The sequence below is a fragment of the Delphinapterus leucas genome, chromosome 1, assembly GCF_059928025.1.
Source record: "Delphinapterus leucas isolate spDelLeu-1000000601 "Yukka" chromosome 1, BTC_Dleu_Yukka2, whole genome shotgun sequence".
In the NCBI taxonomy this organism is placed as follows: domain Eukaryota; kingdom Metazoa; phylum Chordata; class Mammalia; order Artiodactyla; family Monodontidae; genus Delphinapterus; species Delphinapterus leucas.
In genome coordinates, this window is record NC_143129.1 from 39,616,958 (window position 1) to 39,632,590 (window position 15,633).

A 15,633-nucleotide genomic window follows, 5' to 3' on the forward strand; every position below is an offset into this window, starting at 1 on the left:
TTCTCCGCTCCAGCCACCTCTGGGGAGTAAGAATGAATAAGTTAACACTGAGAAACAGAGGGAGTGGCTTTTCAGCTTTCTGAAGAGCTGAAAAGGCGGCCTCTGATTATGCTTTTAGCTTTCTCCCCTCCCTGTTTTTTGATCTCCCAGGACATGTTTATGAATATCACAAGACCCTGCAATTTCCTCAAATGTTCTCTCTTGAAACCTCACAACTCTTAGCGGTCCAGGTCCTGCGACTCTCTTTCCCCGGACTGGGTCTACTCTATGGTAGGGACGGCTCAGCCTCCTGGCTCTCTAGCCATCCAGTTGGCCCATCTATGGTTTCTGGAGGCCTCACCGGAAGCTCTTATGGGAGATGGGTTGGCGAGGCCGGAAGTTGCGCCCTCACTACTCGCCGTTTCAAAATGCTGCTGAGGCCTTAGGGCCTGTGACTGACGCCCCCTCCCCCCCGGGCTCTGCGGGGGAGCGACTCATGGAGCGGCCGTAAGGTGTGGCTTTGGGGTTTAGTCGGCGGGGTGCCGGGAGGCCGGGGGTGGGAAGTGGAGAGTGGGGAGCGGGCGCGGCGCGGCCAGTTCTGCAGGCCCCGGAGCCGGGGTAGCCGGCGGGAGGAGCTAGAGGCGTGGGTGGCGGCGTGGGGACGGTCGCACAGGGCGGAAGAAGGGCTGGTGGAGGAAGGGTTATAAGATGAGAATCAGCAGAGGACAAAAATGGAGGTGGAGTGACGTGATGCAGGTCGGCCAACAGGTTACAAACCAAATCGAAATAGATTGACGATGCTTAATTGGGAGCAAAATATGAGGATGACTGAGGCACTTTGGAGGAAAGGTGGGAAAGAGGGAGGCGGAGAGAGTGACATTGAGGTGTCTTCAAGATTTTAAGGCAGTAATTTTCAGGGCTGCGGACCACCTGTCTCAGGGGCACTTGAGTGCTTTTTTGAAGAATGCTCACTTGGGGGCCACACCCAGACTTCCTCTAACAGAATACCAGGAGCTGGGGCTCGGGAATATGTATTTTAATCAGCACATTTCCCAGTTGATTTTTGTACACCCTCAAGTTTGAAAACCAGTGTTTTAAAGCGACACCCGGAGAAAATGCTGCTTCTGTTTTCCTTCATCCGGAAAGATCTATTAGTTACGAAGCTGCTCCGTGCTTTGGGATGTTGGCACGGGGAACAAGTATCAAAGATAACTTGGTACCTTTTGGTATTAAATTTTACTACATCTCAGTTTGGGTTTAGTCCCCTCCCTCCTCATACATTCCTGCTATGAAAAATTAATTTAGTTTAGAAGTATTTATTTCGGAATATTTTGTTTCACAGTACGGTCAGGATCACAATTTTTTATTTTAAAGTTTTTAAAAAAACTAAAATACTACTTGCCTGTTGTTAAAAAGAAAAAAAAAAAGCACACAGTACAGAAGTGTGTAAAGTTAATTGTCCACTAACGTGTCCCTAACCTGTCCCCTCCTCAAGCCAGCTACCCTTAACTGCTTGGTATTATGTCCTTCCTGACTTTTTCCACACATATTCGCATTTTTAAACAACAGTGGGGTCATTTTGTGTCTACTGTTCTGTACCTTAAGTTTTTCAAATAACATCAGGGACAGCTTTCCATAAAGTCTACATATAATATTTTCTTTTAAGGGCTTGGGTAGTATTGAATTATAGGGTTGTACAAGAATTTCTTTAACCAGCTCCCCATTGATGGATTTTTAGGTTGTTTCCTAGCATATTGTTTGTTTTGCAAACTGCTGGAGCACTCTTGCTACACACTTCACCTTTTTAGATGTGTAACAGACCTGGTAAGAACTAAAACAACATCTGAGTGGTAGTTTCTTTTTTAAAAGAAAACAGTTGGTTTTATTACTTTTACATATTTAGTTGAAAGACAATCAGACTGGTGTTTAGTAGAGGTCCTTAGGGCTTTAAAGAATTGATAAGAATGATAAGTTCTGCTGACTTCTGACAAGAAGCTTTTATTTTAATTAGTCTTTAAATCACAGTTATCTTCAAAGGTAGAGATTTGAAGATGAGGTGTAGGAGTCTTTTGGACTAAGTGTAGGGTAAAAACCACTCTTCTGTTATCATTGAGAGATGTAGAAGACTGTTCCTTCTCTCTGATTTCAATCCAGTAGGGGACACACATAAAGACATAAATATAATGTTGTGAGTGTTTTACTAGAGGTGCGGTGGCGTCATCAGCTTCCTTTGGGGAGTCAGAAAAGCCTTGACCAAGGAGGTAACTGGAATAGTATTTCCAAGATTACTAGTTTTTTCAAGATACAATAGATAAACACATGGAATTGTTGTCATTTCTTACACATTTGCTGTGTACCATTCAATAAGGTAATTAAAACCTGTTGTTTTAATTTAATATTGTTTTTTCTATTTTCCCACCTTTTTAAGGAAATGTTTTAAAGTTTCACAGATGTGTCATTTTATTTACCTTTAAATATGTCAGGATGTAGCTCTTATCAGGTTAGGATTTTTAAAAAATTTACCACAGTGCCTTTCTACTACCATTTACAGCTTCTTAATAGTATCTAATACCTAGTACGTAATTCAAAATTTCCTGATTGTTTAGGAAAAAATGACATTTTACAGATGGCTTGTTTGAATTAGGACTTGAACAAGGTCCACACATTGTATTAGGGTAGTGTTTTTTAAGTCTCTATAACACTCTGTCCACTTCAACAATAATGCTGCACCCAAGACCCTGTAGAATTTCCTACATTCTGGATTTGGCTAATTGCCTGCTTTTAGTATTGTTTAGTTATTACTCCATGCTCCATTTTTTCCCCCTACAAACACATATTAGTTAGATCTAGAAGCTTGATTAGATTTGGATTGGGGGTGGGGGGGCCAAGAATACTTCATAGGAGGTACTGGGTGCTTCCTGTACACGATGTGTGAATGCTGCTCTTTCTAGAGATAAATTTGGCCAGTGGGTCAAATGCTGTAAGCCTGCTCAGTGTGTTTTTAAGTCCCCCCTTCCCCCAACCTTTCACTTTTATGGTTTTAACACTTATTAATGATTGTTGAGGAGATGACATTTAACTGGAGACTGGAAGGTTTAGGATGAGTCAGTCTTGTACAGAGAACTGTGTTCAAAATGAAGGAACAATGTGTGCAAAGGCCCGGTTTGAGAAACTAAAAGATCAGTGTGGATGAGGTGCAGGGAGTGCAGGGAAGAGCAGTGTAAGTTGGAAAGACTGGCAAGGTGCTGAGGGCCTAGGCTCTTTATTTTTCGAACAGTAGCAAGCACTGGAGCAGGGCCTGGCAGGGTAGGATTGTTTATTTTATTTTGGTTTTTTAATCCTTTTGGCTGTAGTGTGGAGTTTGGATTGAAGTGGGGTTAGAGAGACAGTTAAAGAGTCTATTGCAGTGACACAGGCAAGAAATAACATTTTTTGATTTGGGGAATTGATGGTGAAGATGAAGAGAGGGCGTGGTTTTGAAAGATTTAGGAGTTAAAATCCATAAAGTTTGATGATGTGATAATGGGGGAAGAGGGAGAGGTCAAGATGACTCTAACTTTCTGGTTTGAGAAACTGAATGTAAAAGGATAAGCTTTAGTCTTGGGCAAGTTATTTGACTTCTTTTTTTTTGCGGTACGCGGGCCTCTCACTGTTGTGGCCTCTCCCGTTGCGGACGCGCAGGCTCAGCGGCCATGGCTCACGGGCCCAGCTGCTCCGCGGCATGTGGGATCTTCCCGGACCGGGGCACGAACCCGTGTCCCCTGCATCGGCAGGTGGACTCTCAACCATTGCGCCACCAGGGAAGCCCTATTTGACTTCTTTAAGCCTCAGTTTTCTGTATTAAGGAGAGGCTAACAGTACCTAACCCTGTTGCACTCAAAACAGATTCCAGGTGAAAAAGGGACAAGATCTTGCTTTGGGTTCAGAGCCCGTCAACTGACTTCATTTCTCACATACATCCGAGAACAATTCCTTTCCTCATGATATTTTTCTCTCCTGTTCTTTCCAGTGTTCTCCCATTTTAAAGTCCTCCCACTGCTATTGCCATTCCCTCGCATTCCTCCTCTGCCTTGCAATCAAAAGTAATTTGTCTTTCTCTGAACTTCTATGGCCCTTAAATCAGTATCTTTTTAATGTACAACACTTTCTACCAGATGTTAAACCCTTATTGAGGTTTAAATTCTTCAGAGCTGCCAAGCGGTCAAGTCTTGTTCCTACTAAGATGCTGAACTGGCATGACTGCTGACTCCTTTCTCTCAAATCATCCCTAGAGGGACTATAAAAGGAAAATACTGTGAGAAACAAATGGGTGATGTGGACTTTTTTGAACTGCTTTGTGGGGTGGAGGTGGGGGTTGGGGGAGGGTGGGTCTTTGGCCTAGGACAGGAGTCAGGCAGGCATAGCTGTAGGAGAATAAAACTGTGGAAGAAGGGAACTATTGGAATACTGCTCTAGTTGCTCTCCTGCCTCATTACTTTGGAATTACCTTTTTCTACACTTGCTGTGACTCAACCCTAGTCCAGCTTTCCTTAAGAGTAAATCAGGGCATTACAGAAGCATATACTTGTGAGGAGGAGTTGAGAAAAAAAACAAGTGATGACTGACTTTAGGCAGTCACTTCTCTGTCCGTTACCTTCTTAATTCTTAGGTCTCCCCAAATCCCTATCATAATGCTGTATCTCCCTGGGGAACAAAAGGTGAATCCTTGGTCTGAGCTGTGATTGTATGGGATGGATAGTGATTGTGGTTATCTGGTGCTTGGGATTTTCTACTTTAGTGTTCATTTCCTACCTTACTCCAGCTTACTGTGGCTGATTTTGGCTGGAATTTGGTCTTCTCCCTTATGCTTTGCCAATCAGAATAGCTGCTGTCCTCTAGGGAAGAATAACAGTGTTGAAGAGCACAGGTATTTCAATAGGAGAACAATATATAGGCTTCATTGGCACATAAGTAATAGAACAGATGGATCAAGAGTTTAAAGTTAGGGCTTCCCTGGTGGCTTAGTGGTTAAGAATCTGCCTGCCAATGCAGGGGACACAGGTGTGAGCCCTGGTCTGGGAAGATCCCACATGCCGTGGAGCAACTAAGCCCATGCGCCATGACTACTGAGCCTGTGTGCCACAACTACTGAGCCTGTGTGCTACAACTACTGAAGCCCGTGCACCTAGAGCCCGTGCTTCGCAACAAGAGAAGCCACTGCGATGAGTAGCCCTCTCTCGCTGCAACTAGAGAAAGCCTGTGCACAGCAATGAAGACCCAATGTAGCCAAAAATAAATAAATAAATAAAATAAAATTTAAAAAAAAGTTTAAAGTTAGACTGATAATCATTCTAGAGGAAGTAGGGATGATATTAACAACTTGAAACAAGAATAAGCAGAGGCTGATAGAACCAAGCAGAAATAGTAGCCTTGAAAAATATAGTGGTTGAAATAAAGAACATCACATCAGATGGGTGTAACAGAATGGATACAATTGAGTGAATTAGAATTCTAGATTGAGGAAATCTCCCAGAACAAAGGAGAAAAGGACAAAGAAAAAAACATATAAATGAAAAGTTAAAAGATAAGGAGAATAGATGTAGAGGTACTCACATCTGAATAACAGGAATCTTAGAGAAATAAAAATGGAAAGGAGGAAGTATTGAAGAAATAATGGAAAAATTGTTCTCTTTTAGAATTAAAAAGGAAAAAGAAAGTCCCCAGATGGAAGGGTTTCTTAGAGTGCTAAAAATAAGAGGTCAGGAAAAACTCACTTCTAGACATATTATAGTGAAATTTAAGTGTATCACAGCAAAAGAAAATTGTAGGAGCCTCAGAGAGAAAGAACAGATCACACACAAAGGAGCAAAAATTGAATTGACATCAGAGTTTTGAACAACATCGCTAAATGCAAGAAGACAAGAGTGTTTTTAGGGTTTTGTAGGGAAACTTAGAGTTTTATACCTAACCACATTTATTTAAATAGGAGGGGATGATACAGATATTTTCAGGCATATGAAGTATTGGAAGCCTTGCCACCTAAAGGCCCACATTGAAGACAGTTCTAGATGAAGTACTGAGAGATTCAAATCCAGAAAATGTTACAAGAGATATATGAAATAAAGGTAATCAGATACCTTGTTATCATTTATTGTTGTAAAGGCTAAGGCCAAAGGGGGAAAAAACAAGAGAGAAAAGGAAAATTCAAGAGAGGGGAAAAGATATCTGCCCCAGAATTTAAAGTCCAAATGATGTCATGCTGAAGTTCATATCTTATTAGCAGGGAGACAGAGATACAATTTTAAGAAAGGTAAAAGGAAGAGTAGGACAAACTGGAATGCTAAATTCAGATGGTAGAGACAGGGAGTTCCCTGGTGGTCCAACGGTTAAGACTTGGAGCTACCAGTGCAGGGGCCGGGGTTCGATCCCTGGTCAGGGAACTAGATCCCGCATGCCACAACTGAAAGATCCCAAGTTCCACAACTAAGACCCGGTGCAGCCAAATAAATAAATAAATATGAAAAAAAAAAAAAGTGGGGGAGACTTCCCTGATGGCACAGTGGTTAAGACTCCATGCTCCCAATGCAGGGGGCCCAGGTCCCATCCCTGGTCAGGGAACTAGGTCCCACATGCGTGCCGCAACTAAGAGTTTGCATGCCGCAACAAAGGAGCCCACGTGCTGCAACTACGGAGCTGGTGAGCCACAACTAAGGAGCCCACCTGGTGCAACCAAATAATAAGTAAATATTTAAAAAAAAAAAAAGAAAGAAACTCTTTGGAAATTCCAAAACTTGTTCTTAAAAAAAAAGAAAAGAAAAAAGATGAAAGAGAAGATTTATAGATATCAATTACATTAAATGGACTAAATTCACCAAAGATAAAAATTGACAAATTGGATTAAAATCAAAATCCAGATATATGCTTTTTACAAGGGCACGCCAAAAGTTTAAGGGCATGCAAAAATTGAAATTAAAAGATTGGGGAAATACGTACCTGGAAGTACTAACTAAAAGAAAGTTGGCATGACCATACTAATACAAGATAAAATATACTTTAAGACAGAATGTCTTAATTGGGATGGAAAGAAACACTACATAATTATAATCACTATATATTAATCACTCACCAAGAAGATATAGCAGTTTAAAGCATGAATGCCTCTGATTAAAAATCCTTACAACAGATGAAGTGAAATTGGTAGAACTACACTGGGATCAATGGAGAAATCCACCATCATGGTGGGAGATTTCATTACATCTCTTAATTAATTGTATGTCAAGCTGACAGATTGGCAGAAATAGAAGAGTAAAAAACCAGCAAGCTTAACCTAATGAACATAGAGTTTTGCACGCATTTAGTATGGAATTGATCATCAACTAGACCATGGTGAAAGCCGTAACAATTTCAAAGATCAAGTTTTATGCAGAGGGTGATCTCTCCCACTGTGTTGCTAAATTAGTGGTTAATCACAAAAACATACATTTGAGAAATACATTATACATAGGCATAGCTATATAATTCATGGATTAAATAAATTATGGAAATTTAAAAATACCTACAGCTGAATGAGAATGAAGACTTTATATATCAAAACCTATGAGCTGAATAAAGAAGTAGTGCTGGGGTAGGAGGGGGAAGGAATTTTTAGCCTTAAATATTCAATTATAAAAGGAGTAAACTAAGTGCCTAATTTATAATAATCAGGAAATGAACAGAATAAATTTTTTAAAGTAGAAGAAGTAATAAGATATGTTAATATCACGAATGGAAAGAAGGATGCAACTGTCCACTAAATAAAGATGAAAAGAATGCTATCAACTATATGCCAGCAATTTTGAAGACTTAGACAAGATGGAAGAAGAGAAAAGCTTGAATAATCTAATATTTATTAAGCTAAAGCAGCAATTAAAAATCTTCCCACAGGACTTCCCTGGTGGCGCAGTGGTTAAGAATCTGCCTGCCAATGCAGGGGACATGGGTTTGAGCCCTGCTTCAGGAAGATCCCACTTGCTACGGGGCAACTAAGCACTTGTGCCACAACTACTGAGCCTGCGCTCTAGAGCCCATGAGCCACAACTGCTGAGCCCGTGTGCCACAACTACTGAAGCCTGTGCTCTGCACCAAAGAGAAGCCACCACAATGAGAAGCCTGTGCACCACAACGAAGAGTAGCCCTTGCTCGCTGCAGCTAGAGAAAGACCGCACACAGCAGCGAAGACCTAACACAGCCATAAATACATACATACATAAATCTTGCCACAAAGAAAGCACTGGGTTTTACAAGTTTTATAAGTTTTATAGGTCAGAAATCTTTCAAAGACTAGAACATCTCAGTTTTGTTATAGAATTTTTTTTCAGGCAGTAGACAAATAGGGACTATTTGCCAGCTAACCCTGACATCCAAATGAGACAAAAACTTGACAGTGGAAAATAACAGACTTATTTCATTCACCCGTAGAGACTTTACAACCTAAACAAAATATTAGCAAATCAAAACCAACAGTATGCAAAAAAGGATAATATCCAAAACCAAGTTGGATTTATCTCAGGTGTGCAAGGATATCTATATTAGAAAATCCATAAATGAAATTCAAAATTTACCACATTAATAGATTAAAAAACCAAAAAAATCATGATCGTTTTAATAGGTGCAGAAAAAGCATTTTCTAAATCACTCTTCCATGATATAATCCTTTTTTTAAAAAAATTTATTTTGTTGAAATATAGTTGATTTACAATGTTGTGTTAGTTTCAGGTGTACAACACAGTGATTCAGTTATATATATATTCTTTTTCAGATTCTTTTCCCTTACTGGTTATTACAAAATGCTGAGTATAGTTCCCTGTGCTATACAGTGGGGCCTTGTTATCTATTTTGTATGTAGTAGTGTGTATGTCCATGATATAGTCTTCTTTTTTTAAATTTTTTTAAACCACATTAAAAAAATTTATTTATTTATTTGGTTGCACTGGGTCTTAGTTGTGGCAGGTGGGCTCCTTAGTTGTGTCATTCGAACTCTTAGTTGCAGCATGTATATGGGATCTGGTTCCCTGATCAGGGATCAAACCCTGACCCCCCTGCATTGGGAACTCGGGATCTTATCCACTGTGCCACTGGGGAGGTCCCCATGATATATTCTTAATGAGGAGCAAAAGGAACCCTTTCAAGATGATAAAGAATAACCATAAGAAAAAAATAGAGAAAACATCTTATGTAGGGAAACATTAGAAGCACTCCCTTTAAAATCAGAGACAAAAATGCCTGATAGCGTGTGTACTCAACATTGTATTGACAGTCCTAAGCAGTAATGTAAGATGAGTAGAAGAAATTAGAGGCACAAGAATTGGAAAGGAAGGAATAAAATTGTATCTGCAGGTGATATGGTCATTTACATAGAAAACAGAAGGATCCGCAGACAAGTTATTAAAAATAATTATGTAAGTTTAGCAGGTGACTGGATATAAGATTATTGAAAGTCACTTGTATTTCTGTACGTATGCAAAAACCACTAAAAAGCAGTGAAGGAGAAGGCATCACAGTAGTATCAATATCAACTTTAGAAATCAGTCTAACACAAATGTGCTAGACCTCTAAAGGGAAAATTGTACAACTTTTCTAAGAGATATTAAATAAGATCTTAACAGAGGAATATGTCATGTTAATGAATTGACAAACAGTTTGATCTATATATTAAATGTAATTTCATTCATAATCCCAACAGGGATTTTCGTGAAACTCGATGATGCTAAATTTTATGTAGAAGAGTTAAGGACCCAAGAATAGCTGGTCACTTCTAAAAAGGAATGGGAGGGGAAGACTTGCCCTGTGGGATGGCAAGACTCCTGATAAGATATAAGAATTAAGATAGTGTCAGGGGCTTCCCTGGTGGAGCAGTGGTTAAGAATCTGCCTGCCAATGCAGGGGACACAGGTTCAAGCCCTGGTCCGGGAAGGTCCCACATGCTGCCGAGCAACTAAGCCCGTGAGTCACAACTACTGAGCCTGTGCTTTAGAGCTGGCGAGCCACAACTACTGAAGCCCACGCACCTAGAGCCTGTGCTCTGCAACAAGAGAAGCCACGGCAATGAGAAGCCCGCGCACCGCAACAAAGAGTAGCCCCCGCTTGCTGCAACTAGAGAAAAGCCCGCGTGCAGCAACGAAGACCCAACGCAGCCAAAAAAACTTTAAAAAGTAAATTTAAAAAAAAAGTGTCAAATTGTATAGACAGGAAGATCAGACCAGTGGACTAGAATAGAAAACTCATAAACACTCATGCATGTTGATACAGAACAAAGGTGGCTGTCAGTCAAGAAGGTCATGTTCAATAAATTGAGCTGGGAAAAAAATGGCCATCCATATAGAAAAAGAATAAAACTGACCTCTAAAAAGAAAAAAGTCAACTCTAGACGGATTAAGGGTTTAAATGTCATAAACAAAAATTTAAAAGTTTTAGTAGACATCCCCCTCCCACACACACACAAATCTTAGTAGACACTCTAGGTGAAAATGAGACCTTGGAGAGTAAAAGATTGTTTAACCCAGGCAGAGATCATTGACTAAAAAAATAGAAGATTGATAAATATAAATTTGACTTAATTAAAATTAAGTTTTTGCTCAAAAAGATTTTTCCACCTTCTAGAAAATGGAAAGGAGATTAAAAATTGGGAGAAGATATTTGCAGGACATGCAATTGACAAAGGGTTAATATTAAAAATATATAAAGAACTATTACAAATCAGTAAGTATAACAAAATCAATTAGAAAAGTGTGTAAAAGACAACACATTTCACAGAAGAGGAGACATATGGCTGATAAGCATGTAAAGAGATAGCATCATTAGTGATCAGGGAACTGTAGACCAAGCGCATACCTATTTGATTGGGAAAAATTAAAAAGTCTTAGGACATTAGATGTTGGAAAGGAGGTAGATTCACAGGGTATCTTATACATTGCTGATAGGATTATAAATTGGTACAAACACTTTGAGGACAGTTTGGTGTCAGATCCTAAAGTTGAATATTCATATATGCTATAACCCAGCCATCTGTCTTGTAGATATGCCCATGAGATACTTTTTGGCACACATAGAAGAACGTTAATAGCACTATTCATGATAGTGAAAGCCTAGAAACAACTCAAATGTCCATCACACACTGGAAATATACAGCAAAGTAAATAAAGAATAAAATATGACATGGATGAACATTGAAAACATTATGCTAAAGGAAATAAGCCAGACACAAGGACAAATATTGTATGATTTCATTTATATGAGGTACCTAGAATGGGCATATTCATAGAGACAGAAAGTAGGGTAGTGGTTACCAGGGTCTCTGGGGAGAGGGGATAGTGAGGAGTTACTGTTTTATGAGTACAGAGTTTCAGTTTGTGGTGATGAAAAAGTTCTGGTGATGGATAGTGGTGATGGTGTACAACATCGTGAATGTACTTCATGTCACTGAATTGTAAATTTAAAAATGGTAATGGGGTAGGGAAGGGAAGGACTGGGAGTTTGGGATTAGCAGATGCAAATTATTATATATAGGACGGATAAACAACAAGGTCCTACTGTAGAGCACAGGGAACTGTATTCAGTATCCTGTGATAAACCATATGGAAAAGAATATGAAAAAGTATATGTGTATAACAATCAGTTTGCTGTACAGCAGGAATTAAACACAACATTGTAAATCAACTATTCTTCAATAAAATTTTAAAAAATGGTAAATTTTATGTTAGATGAAGGAACTCAAGTGACACGGAAGTAGGAATTTATTTTAGTGAAACAAAAATTCCTAAAATTACATACAACATACTTCCTTTTTTGTGAGTTAAAAGCAGCTAAACTGAAAATATGTACTTTTTAGGATTCCATTTTGATGCAGTAAAGTGCATAAAAAGGAAGGGAAGAAAATCAAAACAATTCAGGATGATTGTTGGGAGGAGGCAGGGGAATGGGAGGGGGAATCTTATGGGTAAATATAGACTGTTGCCAGAGTCCTAGTTTGTGGATGTTTATTGCATTATTAAGAAAACTCAAGTAAAAGTGGGCCATGTGTGGATGAACAATGAGAGTATGTATTGAAGGAAAGAATTGTGATTAATTCTGTGTACTTGAAGTCTAATGGGAAAAAAATATTGCTAAGTGGGGACTTCAGAGCTGTTCTGAGTTTAAAATCTTGACTTCAGCAGTTTCCTAATTGTGTGATCTTGGGCAAATAATGTCCCTGTGCTTCTCTTGCTTCATTTATAAAGTAAGGATAATAATAGTGCCTACATCATAGGATTATTTAAGTATTAAACGGATTAATATACGTGCTGGTACAGATTAAGCTCTATATAAGTCTTTGCCATTTATTTCTTATAATGCTATGTGCTGAGTTCTGTGGGATGAACATCCCATTCTATGCGTTGGTTCTGGTGGTCTCGCTTGTAGTCTGTCATGCAGCTGGAGTTAGGTGTCACCTGAGGCTGGAATGTCCCAAGATGTGTGATACTTTGGAGGGTATGGTTGGAAAGCTGAGCTCAGCTGGATGACTGAGCCTCTCCACGTGGCCTTTTTGTGTGGTCACCAGTAGAGTAGCAAGTTGGGAGATGTGGTTTATTGGGGGCCATTTTTGGAAACTGTCCAAACTATTATTAATATTTGTAGCCATCGTGTTGTTCTACTATGTACATAATTGACAGTTTAGGCACTGGGGATATATTAATGAACAAATAAATAGAAATCTCTTCCCACTTACAGCTTATGTTTTACATGATAAAAATTAAAATGTATATGCTGTGTTGGTTGGTAACAAGGACAGTGAAGAAAAGAAGAATAAAGCAGGGAAGGAGATAGGGAATACTGGGGGTTGGGAGTTGCAGTTTTTAAAATGTGTGGTCACATTTAAAATGTGTGGCCTCATTGATAAAATGACATTTTGAGCAAAGACAAAAGGAGGAGGTTAGGAGCCAGAGGGGCAAGGGTGGAAGCAAGAAAACCTTTAGGAGCTAAGGCAGTTCAGAGATGGGCAGTTTGGTTAGTGTAGTAATAACGGAGGTAGTGAGAAATGGTTTGATTTTGGATATATATTGAAGATAGAGCTTCAGAATTTATTCATAGACTGGGTGTGAAGTGTGAGGAAAAAAAAGGAATTGAGGATAACTTCACGGTCATTGACCTGAGCAACTGGAAGGATGGAGCTGCCATTTAATGAGATGGGGGAGACTATAGCACTAGCAGGTTTAGGGAGATGAGGTGTTTTTTGTTTTTGTTTACTTTTTGAATTTTATTTTATTTATGTTTTTATACAGCAGGTTCTTATTAGTCATCAATTTTATACACATCAGTGTATACATGTCAATCCCAATTGCCCACTTCATCACATCACCCCCCCCACCGCTTTCCCCCCTTGGTGTCCATACGTTTGTTCCCAAGATGAGGTTTTTTTTTTAATAAGGTTTGAAATGCCAGTTAAAAGCCAGCTGCTTTAAAATGACAAGTTATGGGACTTCCCTTGTGGCACAGTGGTTAAGAATCCGCCTGCCAGTGCAGGGGACACAGGTTTGAGCCCTGGTCCAGGAAGATCCCACATGCCACGGAGCAACTAAGCCCATGCGCCACAACTACTGAGCCTGTGTGCCACAGCTACTGAAGCCCAAGCACCTAGAGCCTGTGCTCCACAACAAGAGAAGCCACTGCAATGAGAAACCCACGCACCGCAACGAGAGTAGCCCCCGCTCGCCACAACTAGAGAAAGCCCACGAGTAGCAACGAAGACCCAGCGCAGCCAAAAAATAAACAAACTAATAAATAAATTTACAAAAAACCCTACAAGTTATGCTTGTATCCTGTTTGACTTCCCATTTTGTAGCAAGGGAGGCTGATAGAAGTGTTGCAGAAAGAGAGTGGGGCATGAGAGGGTGGTCATGTCCCAGGTCTCAGGCAAGTCCGAGTATGCGTTCTTGGCTTTGCGCAGGAAAGAATTCAAGAGCAAGCCGTAGTAAAATGAAAGATGATTTATTCAGGGAGAAACACACTCCGTAGAGAGAGTGTGGGCCATCTCGGAAGGTGAGAGAGGCACCAGGGTATGGGGTTCTCAGTTTTTATAGGGGTGGGTAATATCATAGGCTAATGAGGGGGAGGAGTATTCCAGCTATTTTGGGGAAGGGGTGGGGATTTTCAGGAATTGGGCCACCAATTTTTGACCTTTATGGTTGGCCTTAGAACTGTCATGGTACCTGTGGGTGTGTCATTTAGCTTGCTGATGTGTTACAATGAGTGTATACTGAGGCTCAAGGTCTAGTGGAAGTCGACTTGTCCTCCATCTTGGACCTAGTTTATTCTTAGGCTGTGCCATTCTTTCAAAGGTTGTGTTGCAGGAAGGGGGACCCCTTCCAGGGCCCGAGAGTGGGCTCTTGTCTAACACTCAGAAATGAATTGTTTGAGTAGACACACGTGCTGACAAAGCAAGAGACTTCATTGGGAAGGGACTCCCGGGCAGAGTAGGAGGGTAAGGGAACCCAGGAGGACTGCTCTGCCACAAGTGGCTTTCAGTCTTGGGTTTTATGGTGATGGGATTAGTTTCCGGGTTGGCCAGTCATTTTGACTCAGGGTCCTTTCTGGTGGTGCGCAACCGCTCAGCCAAGATGGATTCCAGCGAGGAGGATTCTAGGAGGTTAGTAGGACATGTGGACTGGCGTCTCCTCTCTCCTCTTGACCTTTCCCATATTATTCCGGTTGGTGGTGGCTTGGTAGTTCCTTACCAAGGATCTCCTGTCCTAAAATAACTCATGCAAAGTGTTACTGCTTTGCTTGGCCAGGGTGGGCGGTTTCAGTCAGTGTTTTACCTAACAGTTGTGCCCTGCCCCCTTCCTGTCTCAGAAGGGGGGTTGAATTTATACTTTGTTGTCGTTAATAAGTCTTATCAGAAGAGTGAGGAACCTTGTTAGCTGTAAACCAGACTCTGTTGATTTTTTTTTTTTTACAATGTGGACCAGTTTTTAAGTCTTTATTGAATTTGTTACAATATTGCTTCTGTTTTATGTTTTGGATTTTTGATGGGGAGGCATGTGGGATCTTAGCTCCCCGACCAGGGATCGAACCCACACCCCCCTCATTGGAAGGCGAAGTCTTAATCACTGGACTGCCAGAGAAGTCCCCAGGCTCTGTTGATTTTTTTATTTATAAATTTCACTGACTTTTGTCACCTTTTTACTAGAAAAAGTTCTGAAGGTAAACTCAAGTTTATTTAAAATTTTATTTTCCTTCTCTATAGCTTTTTTTTTTTTTAAGGACAAAAGTTAAAAGGTGAAAAACTTTAATTAAACCTTACCCTTTATTTCAGTTCATGCTATATCTTTCCTTTGATGATGTATGTCCACCTTGGTTCAACCCATTTTATAGGTATTTAGGTATTTACTCTTTTTAGGTATTTACTCTTTGGGCTTGGCACATTTTAAAAGCTGCTTTAACTGATACTGAATATTTTGACTCTGACTTTCCTGTGGTCTCTTGCCAAGGCATGTTGCAACATGTTGCAGAGGTTTTCCTTGGTGCTCTTGGAGTCTTTAAATCTATTACTTAATCTTGGTAATTCCCGCAGCCCTGCATCTGTCTCCTAGGGGGTGCTCTTGAGCACTGTCCAAGAGAGGAGGAGATACCAGAGAACTGGGGAGGTAATGATTGCAAATT

At 40.2% G+C, this 15,633-nt stretch overlaps 1 protein-coding gene across 9 annotated transcripts in view; it reads left to right on the forward strand.

The window, feature by feature from the left end:
- The first annotated feature begins 335 nt into the window (after window positions 1-335).
- The window catches only part of MDM4 (MDM4 regulator of p53), a 42,892-nt gene continuing 27,594 nt past the window's right edge, over window positions 336-15,633 (forward strand). For 4 of the 9 annotated variants that reach the window (XR_016392449.1, XR_016392452.1, XR_016392451.1 and 1 more), the window contains exon 1: window positions 342-491. The gene's annotated coding sequence lies outside the window, so the exon portion shown is untranslated. Of the gene's footprint in view, window positions 492-576; window positions 736-15,633 lie in introns of those variants that run through there. The other 5 variants (XM_089908341.1, XM_089908342.1, XM_089908334.1 and 2 more) reach the window with 4 other exon arrangements.